Source organism: Urocitellus parryii, chromosome 5, assembly GCF_045843805.1.
Source record: "Urocitellus parryii isolate mUroPar1 chromosome 5, mUroPar1.hap1, whole genome shotgun sequence".
NCBI classification, from domain to species: domain Eukaryota; kingdom Metazoa; phylum Chordata; class Mammalia; order Rodentia; family Sciuridae; genus Urocitellus; species Urocitellus parryii.
The window spans coordinates 108,387,284-108,405,623 of NC_135535.1; the positions used below are offsets into that span (position 1 = coordinate 108,387,284).

Consider the following 18,340-nt stretch of genomic DNA (forward strand, 5'->3'; position numbering starts at 1 on the left):
GGCAGGAGGGGCAGGTTCTAGATTAGATAGTCAGGAGAGGTCTAGCCCTGGTTATGGGCAAAACCTGATCTTTTTAACCGTAATCTACTTTTCAGAAAAGAAATAGTCAGGAACAATTCAGGAACAATTGCTTCAGGAACAATTGCTATAGAAAATATCAAGACCCACCCAATTTATAGAAATCAGTTTTCTCATGCTTTTCACATTTAGCTAAGTCCTACCTCTAATCCATCCTGACTCTGAGCCAGGTATTTCCAAAGGGGTGACTGCTCGTATTTCAGATTGCCATTCTACATCTGCCATCCTCTCACCCAGAAAAAAAGAGTTGCTGCCAGAGATCAAGCTTCCACTAGGAATCTTTGAGTTCTGTATACCTCCAACCTCCACCCCTGGTCCCCACCCCACCACCAATTATCTGTGGAGATTGCCATACCTGCTACCTGTCTGTTCCGCTAGTTGGCTATTGCAAACCTTCCTTTGTGTGATTAAGAGCAAAGACCCTTGAACTGTATTCCCTGGGTTCAGATTCCTGACTCTGTGTCTGACTAGCTAGATGACCTTGGGAGAGTGGTTAACCTTTTAAGTGTCTATTTACTTAGTTGTGGAAAAAAAAAAGGATAATAATATTTACTCCATGGGATTGTTGTGAGTACTTGATGAATTAATAGCTGTGAAGGTTTTAGAAGAATGTCTTTACATATAAAAACTATATGTTTTAGTTAGCTTTTTCTTCTCTCTGACCAGAAAGAATTCTAACAAGAACAATGTAGAGGGAAAAAGTTATGTTAGCTCATGGTTTCAGCCGTTCAGTCCATGATCAGCCAATCCATACCTCTGGGTCTGAGGTGAGGCAGAACACCATGGTGCAAGGGCCTGGAAGAGGAAAGCAGATCACAAAATGGCAATCAGGAAGCAGAGAGAGAGAACTCTACTTACCAGAGACAAAATATAAACCCCAAAGGTATATTCCCAGAGATCACTTCCTCCAGCCACACCCTACCTGCCTACATTTACCTCCCAGTTAATCCATATTAGTGGATTAATCCACTTATGGGGTTACACCTTTCATAATCTAATCATTTCACCTCTGAAAATTCTTGCGTTATCTCACACATGATCTTTTGGGAGACACCTCATATCTAAACGGACACAGTATGAGGTGTCAGTATTGATTATTTTAATGATCTTGAGGTCCTAGGAAAGCAGAGAATAGGAAATATGCTCAACTTTGACAGCTTTATATGGCTAAGTATAAATCCACAATGTGTTTAGATTTTGATTGTTTACAAAGTAATGGGAAGAGGAACAAAAAGAAGTAGAAGACCTACCTAGTTACTTGTGGAAGAAATTTCCAGCAAAATTTAAAGTGAAATTCACAGCACAGATTGAAATCAAAAGCAAACAAAAATTCAAATATTTAACAGGTTATAAGTGAATAAAACAACCATATATATATAAGAAAGTTTGAAAATAGAGTAAAAATAGGGAAGTTTCTCCCCAAATTCCCCTCATTTTAACCTAACTTTTTAAAGCATTTTGGTTCCATTTCTTAGACACATTTTGTTATATATAAGATTTTTAAAATAAGGTTGTGATCACATACTGTTCTTTTTTATTCGACAATATAAGAATAAATGCTTCTAAGTTGTCACATAATATTCAAAATTAATGGCTTCACGATAGTCCCTCTAATAAATGTAGCATTGTTTATCTCCCAGTTCAGGGTATGGAGGCTTATTCCTCAATTCTCCCCTATTTTAATGCTCTAAAACAGTATACACTATCTTTGTGCATATAATCTTTTCCACATTCAGTATCATTTCATCAAGGTAGATTTACAAAGGTGTGATTGACTGGGCTGAGATGTGTTCATTTTGTTGTTCTTGATTCATATTATCAAGTTACTTTCCAAAAGGATTAGACCAGTTCACCTAGACAAAGACAGTTCATGAAAACTCCCTTTTAGCAAATACCCTTACATATTCTATTTCCTGAAGTCACATGATATGGAAGAATTATCAGTCTATAGTAAGCTTGAGACTCCCAACCCTCTGTGCACACCCCATTCCACCCTGTTGACCTGAACATTCCAAACTCATCCCTAGCTTCACTTCGTATAGTGCTTTCTCTGAAGTCATTCCAGGCCAACCTGCAGTTGGTCCTGCGTGATTTCATTATTTATTAGCTTTTCTGCCCTAGTCTTACATTTAGTGCACACACTGATGGGATCTTACTGAATTATGCTACTATTGCTCATGGCTCAGGTTTTAGTCAGCTTTTTTGCTGCTATGACTAAAAGATCTGACCAGAAAAATCTTAAGGGAGGAAAAGTTTATTTAAGGGCTCACAGTTTCAGAGGTTTTAGTCCATAGAAGGCTGGCTCCATTCCTCGGGGCTTGAGGTGAGGCAAAACATCATGATGGAAGAGTGTGGCAGAGAGAAGAGTTCATATCACAGTGATCAGAAAGCAGAGAGAGAAACTCCATTCTCCAGATACAAACATATACCCAAAGCCACACCCCAATCCCCATCTCCTCCAGCCACACCCTAGCACTTCAGTTATTCCATCAGGGATTAAGTCACTGATTAGGCTAAGGCTGTAATCCAATCATTTCTCCTCCAAACCTTCCTGCATTATCTCATGTGAGCTTTCCAGGGACACCTCATCCAAACCATAACAGCTCACATATCTGTTTTCCAGCAGACCTGGTCTGTTATGTTCTAGAAAGAGCAGTGAGATGGGACCAAGGCTTATTTGTCTTTGTATCCCCTGGAATCCGGCACATTTCTTGGCACATAACAAGCTCTCAAGTGCATCTGAAAAACAAAAATAAGTTCATGGAATCAACCATGAATGAATATACTAATTAATGGAAAAGATTTTTTTTACATGATGAGTTAATAATAATAATAATTTTATGAAGCAAACGAAGGATCATTTTCCAAGCAGCACTGGGTGGATGGTGGATTAGAGATGTTATGAAGAGGTTTCCAGTTTAGGTATGAGGTCCTCTTTGGTTTCAAGGATCTACATATCAGTGATAAAAGCAGAGAAGTGCATTCTAAGGAAGAGGGACTGGCAAATGAGACAAAGACAATCAAATGGTAGTTTGGGATAGGAAAGGTTTCAATACAGACTTGGGATTAGCAGACAGTCCTGAAGACAGAGGAAGTGATGGTAAAATCTTCACCATTATGCTGAGTAAGAATTCTTCATTGCCCTTAGGCAAATAGGCAGCAAAGAAGGGGGTCATAAGACTAAGGAAGAAATGGGGAAACACAGGCTATTTATTTATTTATTCTTTCATTCATCAATTTATTTTTGTACTGGGGATTGAACCAGGGATGCTTAACCACTGAGCCACATCCCCAGCCCTTTTTATATTTTACTTAGAGACAAGTCTCACTAAGTTGATTAGGGCCTTGCTAAGCTGCTGAGGCTGGCTTTGAACTCGCAATCCTCCTGCCTCAGCCTCCCGAGCTACTGGGATTATAGGTCTATACCACCACACCTGGCACATTCATCAAGTTTTATTCAGCACCTAGATGGAGGAACAAGTTTGGAAACCAGAACAGTCTCTTCATCAATTCAGAGTGACATTGACATTAATCCAATCAACATATCCAATAGATATTAATGCAGACTTATCTGGAAGAGGAAGCAGCCTGGATCATGTATGGATTTTCCAAGCTAGGTTCTACAAAAAATCTTTAGGCCATTTCATTAAGACTTTCAATTATTTAAGGAACATTACTATCTAGGGGCTGTGGCTGTGGCTCAGCAGTAGAGTGCTCACTTAGCACATGGGTTCAATTCTCAGCACCACATATAAATAAATAAAATAAAGATATTGTGTCCACCTACAATTAAAAAAATATTTTTAAAAAAGAAACATTACTATCTAACTTAATATTTCATGTAAGTGTAAGGATGATGTTTTCTGGGGTAAGGTCCCTTTCATTACTTTTATCTTTAGACTCTCCTCTTCACCTTTCAAGGGAGTTTTCATGTACATTTAAAGACTGGGCTGCAGGATAGAGCCCACCAAGCTTCATCAACAGCACTCCTACACCTCCACGCACCATGGTTAGGGTGAGCGTGGGAGTCAAATCAATACTTCCAATACTAATGCTATGTGACTCTGAGCTTGAGGCTTAAAGTTATCAGACCCAATTTTCCCATCTAAATTGTGGGTTTGTTGATAACATCTACCTCATAGGACTGTTATACAAATTAGGTGCTGAATACCAAGTAGCCAGGTGCTGCAATCCAAGCTACTTAGGAGACTGAGGTAGGAGGATCACAAATTTGAGGGTCAGCCTGGGCAATTTAGTGAAACCCTGTCTCAAAAAATAAAAAGGGCTGGGGGTGTGACTCAGTGGTACAGTGCCTGTGGGTTCCATCCACAGTTCAAAACAAAAAGTAATTAAAAAACAGTATATACGTAGACTCTCATTAGCCATTATTACTGTCATGAGTCCAATTTCTGTTGAATCTAGAAAGCTTTTTGATTGAAAACATTCTGAAGGTTCAGAATATAGTGCGCCCATCAGTGTTAGGATTGTGTATAATTGTTTAAAGAATGAGGGTACCGGACTCCAAGACACACCTGAGAATTATATTCAGAAGCATGAGCTATAAATACTCTGAGACATTTGTCCTTTCAGAAAATTCTAAGCCCCTGGGGCCCTACTTGAAAAGACTGGAATCTCAAATGGGTTCTTTTTGTCATCTGTTTATCTAAAACCCACAATTTTTTTTCCTCCAGTCATCCAAAACTTAATCGCTATTGTCTTCCTACCTCAGGAATTCAATTATCCCCCTTAAAGCCTTCTTCCAGCTTCCCAAATGTAACCCAAACATTGAGTCCTTAGGGCCCTTAAGGTGGGTGGTGAGATGCATTTCTTCTGTCACTCAGAGTCATTAGATAAAAATCTCAGTCATGAACTTAAATCCTGTTAAACCCTAATAGAAAAGAGGTGCATGGGGGAAGGCCTATTTACTCACTTTTCATTTGACGTGAAAGTCAGATAATTACTGTGAAGAGCCACGGGCCCCCAGTCTCTCCTACTCTCTGAAAATGTCCACCAAGGTGTATAAGAATCATAGCCCAGGACATCAAAGCGCTTGGGACCACATCTGAGTTGTCTTATGAAAGTAGAAGTCTGAACTACTAGGTTCAGAAGGAACAACCATGACTGGTATAGATCCTGTCTTGTTCTTCTGATTTATTTTCAGCTTTGCATCAACGATAGCTGTAGAGAAGCCTGTTTGGTATGAGTCTGAGCCTTATTTATTCATGGTTCCTTCCCTGCACTGATTTTGCCTCTACTGAGAATTTCAAATTACTGTTGAAGCCCTTACCTGTTCTCCTTTGAGTGACTACAACTGTATCCTAACTTCTTAGATCACTGATAACCTTTCCTATTCCTCTTTCTGCCTTTCCTTCTTACTTTTTAGAATAGGATGACTTTAGTAAAATACAAACCAGACTATTTGTGTGTGTGTGTGTGTGTGTGTGTGTGTGTGTGTGTGTGTATCTTACCTCCTTCAGTGCTACTGACTTAAGGTTCCTATCCCCCAGGACAACACACAGGGACATCTGTGAACTGACTCTTGTTTAACTGTCCTTTACACATCCACAGATGCATATCTGGGTCATTGTCTCTACCATGTCTGCATTTGCCTGTGCTCTTTATTCTATCTGCGTACAAGTTCTTACTGAGTTATTCAGGTTCTATCACATTTGCTTTTGGAGAAGATGACTTGCTGATTCTCTCATCCTCTGTTCTTCTGTCTTCTCCTGAACCTATGCCCTTTAGAAAGTGTGAGTGCTTTGGGCACAGGGACTGTGTTAGTTCTTTTTAACACACCACTCAGCACCATTTCCTGGAACACAGTAAAAGTTCCATAAAATATTGGAGTGACTAGCTTTCAGTGGCAAAGAAATAAAAGTCCCACTTCTCTTGATCCCAAGATATTTGGGCCTCCCTCTCCACCATGGACATATTTAGATATTTCTTTATAGGAAGCAGTTTTCATCTTCCAAGGTGAAGCTAGGTCATGTCTACTATCAAGGTTTCTTTCAAAGAACAAGTTACCTCTGGTTTTAATTTATACCTTTCCTTTCAAGAATCAAGTTCTTCATGGAAATGGACAGGGTAGAATGCTCTGCCTCTGAGGTGGTCTTGGCTTGGACCACAGACTTGGCTTTAAAGATTTGGCTTTGACCTCCACTCCATACCTACACCTTTCCTCTGCCGCATCCCCTCCTGACCATCCTGAGGGCAGTGCTATAGTGTCAGGACCAGTGCTGGGCACTGGGGACACAGATAACAGATGTGGCCCATGCCCTCCAGGGCTTCAGGATCTGGTGGCAGAGACTAATGGGCAGGCCGACAGTCACCTGGAAGGTCTGTCTTGGAAGAAAGTTCCCCTGGCTTTGCCGGCTTCCGAGAGGCTGTGGCTCTGCAGCTTGTCTTGAGCCCCTCAGAGCAGCCTTAACCCCATTCTCTTCCTGCTTCCAGCCATAATTATCCACTCACCAAACCTCCTTGGGTTTTAGAAACCACAAACTGGACCAAACAAAGGAGGCTCATCACCCAGTTACCACCTCAGGTTTGTTTTGAGACTTCAGAGGAAGCAGGGACCGTCCAAGAAGAGAATCAATAATTAATTCCTGAGGGCAGGTGTCCTGAGTGAGTTACGCCATTAACAGACCAAACACATTTGTTTGTATCTTTCCACAACATCAGAATTTATGGAGTAACAAATTCACAAGCTTCATCACTTTCACCAGTTGCAATTCACTGAGTATTCATGGGTTGCTTGGTAGTCCTAAGCTGGGAAATTGCAAATCTTTCATTCCAATCTTAATGACTAATCTTTATAACACTCAAAGCACACATCACACTTTACACAATGATAGATAGAGGTTACAGAAAGGTTAAGGTGGCCCCAGGGTTTTGGAAGTCTTCACTGACCTCAAAGGCAGATAACAATTGCAAGAAAGTCATCACAGGTTGCCAGATGGAACCTGCCAAAAAATTTGTTCAGGACCCAGAGCTGTCAGACCTGGGAACTTATTCTAGGCCAGGGTTTGAAGGACAGGGTATTTTAGAATGGGTCATTTCAAAAAGAAAAATATAGCTGAACCAGTGGTACATGCCTATAATCCTAGTGGCTCAAGAGGCGGAGGCAGGAGGATCGCAAGTTCAAAGCCAGCCTCATCAACAGTGAGGCACTAAACAACTCAGACCTCTTCTCTAAGTAAAAAATATATTTTTTTTTAAAAAGGGGGGCTGGGATAGGATGTGGCTCAGTGGTTGAGGGTCCCAAGTTCAATTCCCAGTATCAAGAAAAAAAAAAATAAAAGATCCAGCTGAGCCAAAGACCTGAATCCTGGGGACATAAAGTCAAAGGTTCATGGCCTGTTGACCCTGTGATGCATTCGCCATAAAGTCTGATGACGGTCACGTGTGTGCTGCAGTAGCCAGTCTTGTGGTACTCCTCCATGCATAGGTCTCAGGTGAGAAGGTTGCTTTATCCAGTGGTCCCATGGGCTTGATAAGATCATGGACCTGGTTTTTCTGATCTGGGTGGATATGCCCATGCATCTATGTGCTTTGAATTTAATTTGGGAAGCTCACAGGTAGTCATTTGTATTCAGCACAATTGATCCGTTTGTGCCTGTGTGGTTGTGTTATGCAAACAGTGGTTGTTCAGTTGTACAAACAGGTATAGAGTCATTCTACTTTGGCACTTGTACTCAAAATGGAACACAACTCAAAACAAACTACCGCTTTACAAAATGGAGTAACTCAGGGTTTGGCAGAGCCCAATAGGAGTCTGAGAATTATTATTTTAATCACAGTGGAGTCACTCTGGAGCAGGACACAGCCTGCTCTCCACATCAGGCTTCTTGAATAGCAATACCATGCCCAGCGCCGACACTGACACTAGGAACACACAGGGTAAATGTGAGTGGCCTCATAAATGAGGGTGTTTATCTGTCTACCGCTCTCTTATCTAGGCTGAAGGAATCTCACTTTGTAGTAATGCTATGCGATTCTCATTTGTTTAGGGCTGATAATCCAGTGAGTGGATTATCTAGAGTGGTGGTTAACCAAGTTTCTCTTTCCCTGCCCCCTCCTCCCACTTCCATGCCCCTTCCCTTCCTCCCCTTAACTTCGGCCTTTTCCCTCCCTCCCCCACCCCTGGCTATTGTGCTCTCCTCCCCCCCTGAGCAAGCCAGGGAAATAAGAGAAGGTGTAATGTGAACCCATCTGTGCTGCTTCTGATGGCTGCTGTGGGAAATGGCTCTGTGAGACAGAGAAGACTGAAGTCCACAGCAGACATCAAAACCTCATTGGAGGTAGCAGTTTCTGCCATCCCTGTGGAAAACTAATAGCCCTTGGTGATGTGTCACCATGCCACCACTTCTACTTTCTCTATGCTTTTGAAGTAGAAGTCCATTATGGATGTCGCCTCTTTACCTGTAGATATCATTGCAGGGTAAAGTGAGCAATATCCCTCTGCCCCATATTTCCAGTGTCAAATGAGACTTGAGTGAGAATATAGCTCTGCTTCAAACTCTTTTTTTTTTCCCCTTCTGTTTTTTGCAGTACTAGGAGGGAGGGAGCCCAGAACTTTGCTTACCCATAGCAGACAAGTGGTCTACCACTGAGCTACACCCCCATCCCCCAGCTCTGCCCCTCTCTAGTGGTGTGGTCTCAGGCATGTCATCTCTTGGGGGGCCTCTCTTTCTTCCTAGATCTTACAGTGCATTAAACAAAAGGATGAGTTCTTTTACCGCCATGATGTAACTCACTGGTCTATGGTCAGGTCTGTGCAGTATGTCACAAGTATGACAGAACTCCTGATATTTTGGAAACATAAAGAAAAACAGAGTCAATGTTGCCTTTGCTTTTTTTGGACTCCTAGATGGTTCTTTTGAGTGTGAGAGCTGGGGGAGTTTCAGCACACACATGGAAGTGAATGACATAGAAAATGATTTTTCATTGCATTTTTGACAAGAACAAAGTGTTTTCAAACCACTGGGCCTGGGGACCTCCAGGGTCCCTTCCAGTGCCGGCATTCTAGGTCAAACATATCAGCTGGATGATGCACCTCAAAACTAACAGGCCCAGGGTGACGTGAGCTGCCTAAAGTCACCCCAATGACTCATTAGTAGAACTGAGACTAGAGCTCCTTTCCAGACCATTCCAGGAGACAACTGCATCAGGACCCATAGGAACTTTGGATTCAATGGAGGAACAGAGTGAGGTTCCTTCCTTCCCTCCCAACTGACGAGACCTCCCCAATTCCAGAGGGGCTCTGGTCTTGGACTTAGAGCAAAAATGAGAGCAGTGAAACCAAAGCTGCCTGCTCCCTCTGGTGTGCCTGACATGGTGATCCCTGGCCCAGCTCTCAGCTGTCAGCTTCCTTCCCGTGATCCCCAGGACCACCCATGCAGACAGGAAGTGCGTTGAGCCCACTCTGAGCAGTGGTAATGGTAGGGCAGGTCATCAGTGGAGGGAGGCAGCAGGGAGAGATGTATTATGTTCACATTTTTCTAAATTGAGCTGGAGGTAGGGCCCAGGCTGGGCAGCCTGGGGGAGGGGCTGTGAGGAGAAGGGGAAGCTGGGAGTGGGCTTGGTGGGGGAGCAGGGAGCTACCTCTGGGCAGGAGTGGCTGTGGGGATGGGCTGGCTCCAGACAAAGAGAAATCTGAGAGTGAGGGATTAAGCTGGGAGACCTGTGAGGGGAGCAGCAGCCGAGCCCTAGCTTTCGAGGGAATCTCCAATATCAAACCCTTTTCCTGAAGAGCTTACTAAGAAGGACTTCAAGGCTAGCCCCCCATCCCCCATCTCTGAGGGGAGCAAGAATGCTGGCCAGGAGCAGGCTGTGGCATTAATCATCATTGTCCCTGACCCCACTGTGGGGCTTCAAAGCTCCTTCACTGCAGGCCCCTCACAGCCCAGCTAGGGGGTCTCCCTCAGGGCCCCAGGAGAAAGGATTCTTCTCTTGCTTTAAGAGCTGCAAGCTGGACGCTGGCAGTGTACAGTGGTTAGATTTTTCCTACAAGGCAGAACTCGGTAGAAAAAAGTAGGCCTGAGTTTAATCCTATAAGAGGAGTTTAGCGACGACAGGTTCCAAATGAATTTCTTGATAAAGTTTTATCACCTTTTTATCCAGATAAATACGTGATACCATTGTCGGTTTTTCACGCCTGAAGGCTGATAGCCTGTCTTCCTGAGAGTCACTAAATCCTGAGGGAAGCTTCAGGAGGGCAAGTTTTATGTCTCATGCATTCACCCCCACCCCTCCCCCCCACACACAGGATCTAGTATGTAGTAGGTACTCTTTAAATGTTTGCTGAACAAGTGTGAAGAACAAGTGATTCCATAATGAGGTTCTGGAGGAGGAAATGGCAAGGGCAGACATCACTTTTCATCCAAGTTCTCCAGACCCCTTGCTGTGTTGCTTTCACTGGCACAGTCTACCCCACCCCTCAAGCTGCAAAGACTCCTTATTTTGAACTGCTTGGGTTTAGGGAATGCTGTCCTCCTAAGAGCAGATTTCCTAAGATTTCTCCTAAGAGCAGCATGATCAATTAATGAGCTTGTAAAATTATCTAGATAGTTCAGGCAAAATAATCCCATGGATTAGTCAACAGCTACTGCTTTATAATATGTACCCCAAAGTCTCAGTGACTTACAACTGAGAAAGAGAATAAAGAACAATAAAAAGGGCTGGCTCATTGAGTACCCTACCCTGGAAATGACTAGGTGAAAAGTGGCCACTTATCAAACAAAAAGTGGAAAGGATTGACACTTCCCATGGAGAGATAACTTAGGTGACACTCAAGATGCCTTTCAACTCTACTGTCTTTGGTGAGGACTATGCTGGGTAATTTCCAGATTTACATCCAGGCTGGATGTCGGTGAATTCCAGAATATCTGCAAAGCCAATGGCACCAAAGCCCAAATCTTTTGTCACATGTAACTCCAAGTGTGTGTGCTATGAGCCAGGGGCTCAAAGAACCAGGAAATTCCTTTCCCTGAACCATCCTGTTTATATGAACTGAGTCATTCCACTAGATAATTAGCCACCTGCCACCTTCTCCAAATGGCATTTAAACACAGTTCAGGCAGCATCCAGGGTCTTGTTCCAACATTTCTGGGAAGTAGGGTGAGTCCCAGGTCATTTGTCTCCTTTAACTTCTGAGCCAGGCATTGATTGGCATTATCTGTACTGGGGGCTGCGCCTCCCACGCACACTTAAGAGAAAAAGCAAGGCTACCTCTGGATAGGGCGCCCCTCAGTGTACTCCAGAAGGCTCCTGATATGCAGAATATGCCTTGTCAGTGTTGGAGAAGTGAGTGAGTGAGTGAGTGAAGGGAGGAATGAATGAAAGGCACTCTTTTAATTTAATTTAGAGAACTCTTTCAATTTGGAGGTTTTAATTTGGAGAACTGTGCTGCCTTCCCATTTCTCCTCTAACAACGAGGAAGTTCAGGGTGAACTTTGTCCCTCCATCATCACTGCGTTACGGGCCCCCAGAGTCTGCTTATTTTGTTTTGCCCTCTTTTCTGAGGACTTCTTTTTCCTTCTTGTAAAATTCCATAAGCCCAATTGCATTTTCATTGTGTTGACTTTTCTACAACCTTTTGGGAAGAGGTAGAGGGCAAGGAATAAAGTAAACAAATGTCTTCAGTCATGATTTGCGGCTTGGATGCTTCTTTCCAATCATGACTATGTTCCTTGCCCCTCCCTCCCTCACTGCATGACCACAGTCCACGTGGGTGGGTGGCAAGAAGGACAAATGTCTCAGTGGCCCACACACTCTCATCTTGCAGGTGGATAAAGTAAACAGGGGTGACAAAGCCCATCCATTCATTTGTTCGTTTAATAAACCTTCACTGGAAATTTACCAGGTGGTTCTCCAAGAGGTGAATCGGTACTTCTTACCAACTCAGCTCTCCCTCATCTTGTTGTAAGGCTGGGGTAAAAAGCAGTGATCAAGTCTCCTTTAAGTACAGAGGAAATGAAGAAAAACTAGAGCCAACTGCGCCTTGCTGATTTGTCCTTGTGTCACATTGGTTTCCATGCAGTCCTCTTTCAGTGCTTCAGCTGTGGCTTCAAGCCTGTCCCTTCCTGTTGTGACTTCTCAGGGTTTCTGAATGGAGCCTGATCCGTTGTATAAACCCCAGGTGACTCCATACAGATTGAAAGGGAATTCCACTTGTTGTCTTTATTTCCTAAGTAGTCTGTGGATTTGGACTAGTGGAGCAGGAAAAATCTTAGCTACCAACCATATAGCGAACATTCACCTACCTCTTTTACTTGTTCTTCAAGTCCAAAGATCATGAATTCTGCAGAGCCTCCACAATATGCTGGTGAAAGCAAGTTATTCCTGCCCAGTGCTCCATAACATCCTGTTGATGCCACCATTATTGTTCTAACTCAATGACACTGTCAAGGTTTGTTTACATTTTCTCTTCCCCACTGAATCCTCTGAGTTCTTGGAAAGATAACATAGTAATCTATTTGTATTGGTCTGTTTTGTGTTGCTGTAACAGAATACCTGAGACTAGAAAATGTATAAACAATAAAAGTTTATTTGGCTTATGGTTCTAGAGGCTGGGAAGTCCTAGAGCAATGGCTCTGGTGTGTGGTGAAGACTTTCATGCTGCATCACCCATTTGTGGAAGGCAGAATTGCAAGAGGATGCTCCAGTGGCTTTTATAGCAAGCCCCTCTCACAGCAAGTCTCCTCCTTAATCCATTCACTGAGGACTGAGTCCTCTTGACCTAGTCACTTCACTAGTCCAGCCTCTCAGCACTGTTGCACAGGAGATTCAGTTCTATCACATGAGCTTTGGGGGACCCCTTCAAGCCACAGCACTGATAATCTTTGTTTCCTAGCAGTGGACATGGAGTCAGTATGTAGAATGTGCTTGGTTAATGCTTGTTGAATGAATGAGTGAGGAGTGAGTGAGTGAGTGAATAGTCGTATTGAGGACTCATATTTCCTGTTTTCCCAGGAAACAGAGGCCTAGGCGGAGACTGTAGCTCAGGCCTTTTCCTCTCTCTTTCTACTGACACAGAGACTCTCAGTGCAGAGCACAGTTGGCATCTCTTGCCTTTAGGAGAAGGAGGTCACTGGGTACAGCCTTGAAATATGGGCTGATGAAACAGACAGCGATGACCTGCCCTGGCTGTGCTTTCCACCAGTGTTTCTATTAATGGACGGTTTCTGGCAGAATCTTTTCAAAAACTGCCTCCTGACCGAGACAAACTCACACCAATGTGTCCCTCAGTTGTTCCCTTGCCTTGCTCATTAGTGGCTCACAAAAGGGATCGTTTTTAGGTCTGAGTTTTCAATCCCTCTAAGCAGAATGTGTTGCTTTTACTAAACTATAGAAAGTAAGAAGAATAAAAAAAAAGAGCCGTTATCGTTTTCAGTGGAATTGGAATGTTTTCACTCCAGCTTTCTTTAAAGCATCTGTACAGATTACAACAACGAGAATTACTGTGCAGAGGTGTGAAGATTTTATGTGTCTGTCCTCACATCCTGGTTAAATACAATGCTTTCAATTCACATATTTAATGTTTTCAGCCTGTGTGTGTGTGTGTGTGTGTGTGTGTGTGTGTGTTTCACACCTGGCAAAAATAAGTTCCTATTTATGGAACAGATGTCCTTTAAACATCTGCTTCTGTGGTAATAGGCATAGCAGAATATGATGAGGACTCAGAAAAAGGTCAAATACGGCCCCTGGTGTCATTGGGCTGATCATCCGGAGAGCAGGTCACCGAAACAGAGAGGCATTGGCAATGCATTATGGGAAGGAAGAGATGAGCCCTGAGTCCCGTGTGTGTGTGTGTGTGTGTGTGTGTGTGTGTGTGTGTGTGTGTGAGAGAGAGAGAGAGAGAGAGACAGAGAGACAGAGAGAGAGAGAGAGAGAATTGAATGAAGAGTAGATATTTTCATTGAAGAATTTTAAATAAATGAGTGAAAAATCAGAGCTTTGTCCCATCAACATCTTTTCACCAGCCCTGTCCTCTACTCTTTTCCTTCTCTAAGGAGACTGTCCTGCAATGTGCTTGCTGTCCATTTAGTTTAACCCACTCCTCCTCGTTATTTTAACCTAAGACCAGGTAATCACTCAGGATTTTAATTGCCTGGAGCGGTGTAGGACTGGTGGTTATTTTAGAAGGTTCTTGGCTGCTGGAGTGTGAGAAGAGAAAACCAAAGGAGTTTATGCCCAGAAATATTTTCAGCTTTTGTGCTTCCAGTTCAACATTTCTGCAGCACTTTACAGCAGGCTTTGTGCAGATTTAGTTGAAAATCAACTTATGGATTCTTCCCTAATTGTCTTGGCCAGGTTTAATCTGTTATTGGTCAAGGCAGCCTGGCTTCTATTATGCAGCACACGGAGGATTTCCGGTGTTGCTCTTATCCTAATGGAGACTTGCTGTTTTTAGAAACAAACCTTAGCGTTGATGAAGGCTGGTATCACTGTGTCCTGTGAAATGAACCCAGAAGGATTCCCATCTGATACAGTATTTCAGACCTTTGACTGAAAAGAGCAAGTCTTGGATTTGGCATTCACATGCTGGAAGATTATGGTTTTATATATATTTTTTCTCCTGAAGATTAAAACAAAGCTTGTTGTTTGTTTCTGCCTCTTTGGATTGAATCCTGGAAATGCTCAGGGTACCCCATCTGAGCAGGCAGCCTGCAGCAATAGTGCATCTGCAGAGGAGAGCTTTTCTTGGCCCAGGATACCCCAGGGTCCCAGAAGAGGAGGGAACAGGAGTATCCTCTTACTGCAGGTCCAGCATTGCTGGCCTTTGCTCCTGAGGTTGTCCAGGGCTGACAACATAGACTTACGTGACACAGGGACGAACCTGAGATGTTTAGTTATGGGAATAGAATAAATGAAAGGAACTCTCGAGAGAGCTCTGGAAGATGATTGTGTTTAGAGAGGAAGAACAACAGAGAGCTTGTGTCCGGAGAGTTTGGGAAGAAGGTGAAAAGCAACGGGCATCCTTATAGGACAGCAGTTTGTCACTGCCTCTGGAGTTCATAGGAGAGAAGCGATAATGAAAAGTACCATTTTCCCCAAATCCTGGAAGGATGTTGGATTTCTTTTCTTTTTCTTGTCTTTTCTTCCTTTTTTCTTTAATTTGGGGTTGAACCCAGGAGCACTTGACCAATGAGCTACATCCCCACCCCTTTTTGTTTATTTATTTTGAAGCAGGGTCTCACTGACTTGCTTAGGGTCTTGCGAGACTGCAAGTCTGGCCTCAAACTTGTTATACTCCTGCTTCGGCCTCACAATTTGCTGGGATTATAGGTGATGCCACTGTGCTTGGCTACAGCCCTTTTAAAATTTTCATTTTGAGACAAGGTCTCACTAAGTTGCCCAGACTGGCCTTGAACTTGCAGTCCTTCTGTCTCAGTCTTCCAACTAACTGGAATTACAGGTGCGTGCCACCCCCTAACACCTTGCCAGGCAGAACGTTAGATCGCTGAGTGCTATTTGCCTGAGTGTGGTGAGGGCATACTGTATACATTTGCAGTCACTCAGAAGTAAACTACCCTTTCCATTCCCACCAGTCTCCTTGCCAAACTCTTGCTAAGACTTTGAAGAGTTTACATAGTTCTGCTGGAGGAAATAATTTGTGATAAGATTATTTGCCTTTTTAAACTGAGTTCATTAGAATCAAGGAGACCAACTTTGAGCTCCTTAAGTAAAGATACATCCATTTATGTATTAAAATACAGACATTTTACAGGTTTAGAAAACCAGTCCAACATCTGTTCTGCTTTTCTCATTAATTCCACCCCCTTCACCTCCTCTGCCCTTATCCCTACCCCTCACTCCAAAGTGAATTGCTCAGCAGAACCTCGTTTAAAAGGTACAATAGAACCTACATATTTGAACTGGATCTGGGAGCTCGTTCCATTCACATTTGCCAACCATCTAGCCAAGTACTTATCCCAACGGCTCAAACTTGACAAATCTGAGCCTTCTAGTGCCACTGAATGATTCCTGCTGGCTGCCTAGAGCCTGCTGAGAATCCACTGGGCCCCAGGGACAATGGCAGTGGACAGTGTTGTATTAGCAAGAATGCTGACTCACATCTGTGAGCCTAGAAAATTGCCACATCAAAAGAAATTAGTCTGTTTCCCATGTATATTCTCTCTCTTTACTTTCTTTGCAATACAGAGCCCTTACGCATGCTAGCCAAGTGCTCTACCACTGAACTACATATCTCCCCAGCCCTTTAAAATTGTTACTTTATATTTTGAGACAGTGTCTCACTATTCATCCAGGCTGGCCTCAAATTTATCACTATTCATCCTGCTTTGGCCTCCCAAGTAGCAAGGGTTAGAGGCATGCACCACCAAGCCTGGCTCCCACATGCATTTTTTCTTGAAATTTCTGTTGCAGTTGGCTTATTCTTTTGCATGTATATGGACACACCCACACACACACACTTTTTGTGTGTATATATATGTGTGTGTGTGTGTGTGTGTATATATATATATATATATATATATATATATATGTTTTTCATTCTTTATTTGAATATCCTAGAATATTAAAGCTTGTCTGGGAGGACAAGTATCACAGCATCAAAACAAATCAGACCAGTAGGGAGTTTAAATTAGTCCCTTCAATTTATCAATGAAAATGCCAATACTACCCAAACAGAAGGGTCTGACCAAAGGCCTATGGCTCATTAGAAAACATCTGGGTCCAGAATTCAGGTCTCCTGACTTTCATTCTATGCTTAAAATCTTACGTCTGTTTAGCATATATGTATACACAGTATACATTGCAGCCATATGTACATGTTGGTATTTATTCCCATAAGAATAAAATTAGACATAATACATAATATTTATTGAACAATTATTAGGTCTCAGACATTGTTCTAAACACTTTACATATTTAATATTATTTATCCTTATGAGAAATCTCTTAGGTGGTTATTTTTACTTTATTATCTTCAATTTACAGTTGCTAAAATAAGGCATAGAAAGTTTAATAACTTGTCCTCAGTATGTAGAAAAGTTCAGTTAAACTTTGACTTTCCTGAAACTCAGGGCTGTTTTCTTCAGCAAATATGTATTCAGCCCTGGAATAGACAGAGCCCTTGCCTTATCACAGAGGAAAAAAATAGACATGTGAGTTTGTCAGGCACAGCACTCAGTGATGGCTGTAGCAGAGGCCTGAACACAGGACAGAAAGTGTTCAGAGGAGGGAGTAATGGGCTTCACCAGACAGGTGGAATTGGAACGGTCTTGGAGATGCATAGGAGTCTGCCAAGTAGAGAATGGGTGCTGGGTACACAAGAACAGAAGGGCCTGTGCGTCAGGGAAAATTCTAGAGAGTGAGAAGTTCAGAGGATTCGAAGCGGGAGGAGGATCCCTATGGGAGAGATTTCAGAGATGAGGCTAAAGAGGCAGGTTGGGAGCAGACCCTAAGTGTCTGTATGCCAAGATAAGGAATATAGGTTATATTCAGTAAATAGAGAAGATCCAGGGGAATTTTTATGAGGAACTTTGGTGAGAGAGCATAAGGGTTGCAGGCTGGAAGCCAGGGAAGACTGACAGCAAGGAAAACAAGAAGTCCCAGGCAGGGCCCAGACACCTGCTGGCCATCAGACTCTAGGCTACCACTTGACAGCGCTGCTCACATCGCTGCTATGGCTTGGAATGCTCTCTGCAAGTCAGTCTTCCTGCATACCACAAGAAGATGGTGTCCGTAGAGATGGTGCTTAGATACCATGCATGGAGTTTCCTTAGTCCCCACCCTGAGCAGATTAGAACTTGGCTCCCTAGGTTCTCCTCTGTCCTCTGGCACATTTTTCTTTCTTGGAACACATTTTTTTAAAGAAGTACAAAAATATCCTGTTGCACATATTTGTGTATATTTCTCTCTCCCCCTCTAAACCCAGCTCCTCAAAGGCAGGACCAGACCTTTGCCTTCTTAAATAGTTGGCACAGTGCCTGGCATTTAGAGAGCTCCCAATAAATGTGTGATGAATGAACAAAACTTACTAAACAAAGGCAGGGACTATAGTTATGGAAAAAGAGCCCACATTTGGGAGGTGTTGTTTTAAGTTATATCAAGAATTGGCAAGCCACGGTCCGAAGGCCAAATCCAGCCTGCTTTATTTTCTGCTTTTGTAAATAAAGTTTTATTGGAACACAGCCAAGTCCATGCATTGGCATGTTGTCTATGGTAGCTCTTACTCTACCGTGGCCGAGGTAAATCATTGTGACAAGACCATACAGCCCCAAATCCCCAAATATTAACT

General features: G+C 42.9%; 1 protein-coding gene across 2 annotated transcripts in view; it reads left to right on the top strand.

The window, feature by feature from the left end:
- Positions 1-18,340, top strand: part of Ano2 (anoctamin 2) — a 331,044-nt gene that overhangs the window by 296,369 nt on the left and 16,335 nt on the right. The window lies entirely within an intron of this gene.